The sequence below is a fragment of the Gregarina niphandrodes genome (assembly GCF_000223845.1).
Source record: "Gregarina niphandrodes unplaced genomic scaffold scaffold00008, whole genome shotgun sequence".
NCBI classification, from domain to species: Eukaryota; Apicomplexa; class Conoidasida; order Eugregarinorida; family Gregarinidae; genus Gregarina; species Gregarina niphandrodes.
The window spans coordinates 25,701-27,167 of record NW_011645779.1 but is presented as its reverse complement, the minus strand read 5'-3'; positions in this window follow the sequence as shown (position 1 = coordinate 27,167).

Here is a 1,467-nt window from a genome sequence, read left to right as displayed (position 1 = left end):
AAACATTTGCAAGGAGGATGCAGGCGGCTGGATTCCCGGCTCCGCTGGTGCACGGCTTCCGGGAAATTGAAATCCCGGCCGGCTCTTTCCTCCCGCCCTTCGTTCCGGACATTCCTATCGCTGGTCCACTCAACCCAGCCACTTGGTCACAGGAGCAGATCAACGCCATACTGAATCCCCAGCTGTTGAACTTAATGAACCCAAACACTGCTGCCAACACAATCGCCGCGCTGCTAGGCTGACTTCTCCTGCTAGAGAGTCCGTGACCGCTACGACTCAGTCTAGTCCGACCTCGTTTCAATGATAGATCGCGATTCATGTGTTCCTTCTACAGGGGCGGACGGTCCTGCATAAGGTTTCTACAGCCAAGCGTACTCCACCGCAATATATCTTCGATTCCAGCAGATCGGTGCTCCTGATCCGAGCCGCCGCAACAACATCTTTTTGTAAGCAGCTCTGCACTGCCTTAGAGAAAAATCCTTTCGCCAAACGCCCCACTTAGGAGGATTACTATTTGTCTGCTAACTCAATCCCTTCAGCTCAATCCCTTCAGCTCTAGTTGGACCGGCTCCTCTTAGGACATTCTTCTGTAAAGTTTACTCATGTATTTCCTCCCCGGGTGAGTGGTCCAGGCATGCTTGTCTTCGATGCTAGCATTTTCCGCAAGTAGTCCAACCCCCCTTTCACCCATCATCTGCCAACTAACTACTTGTCTGAATTTCTTCACCCATTCTGTCCACCTTATGCCTATCGTTTCGGTGAATCTACCAATCTTGTTGAAGCCATCAGTCCTGTCGATTCATGAACTGCGGTACCTTTGTTCAACGCTATTGTACAAACATGCGCACCGGTATCGTACAAACACGCGCGCGATAGCACACGCGTTCATCCCGGACGAAAACAGCGACAAGTGTTTGAACGGATATGAGGAGCCTGAAGCTTACACTGCTCGTCTTGCTTGGCGTGGCGGCTGCCTCTGAAGGGCCCGTCGGCGACAGGGAAGACAACATCAGCCAGAGAAGCCGATCCGAGGTCTCTAACGACGCCGGGGCCACCCAGTTGATTGACTTATTCGAAAACGCAGACGGCGAAAACGCAGACAGCCAAGGCAGCCAAGGCAGCCAACCACCAGACAGCGAAGACAGTCACTCCCAGGCGTCGCTGAGCTCCCTTCTTGGCATCTTGAACCCCATGGAAGCTAAATCTGCTTTGACTGATTTCTGGAACGAGCTTCAAGGTCAAACACGTGAGTTCACCCGGAACATAACGCCGTCCATGCAAACATTTGCAAGGAGGATGCAGGCGGCTGGATTCCCGGCTCCGCTGGTGCACGGCTTCCGCGAAATTGAAATCCCGGCCGGCTCTTTCCTCCCGCCCTTCGTTCCGGACATTCCTATCGCTGGTCCACTCAACCCAGCCAGCTGGTCACAGGAGCAGATCAACGCCATACTGAATCCCCAGCTGCTG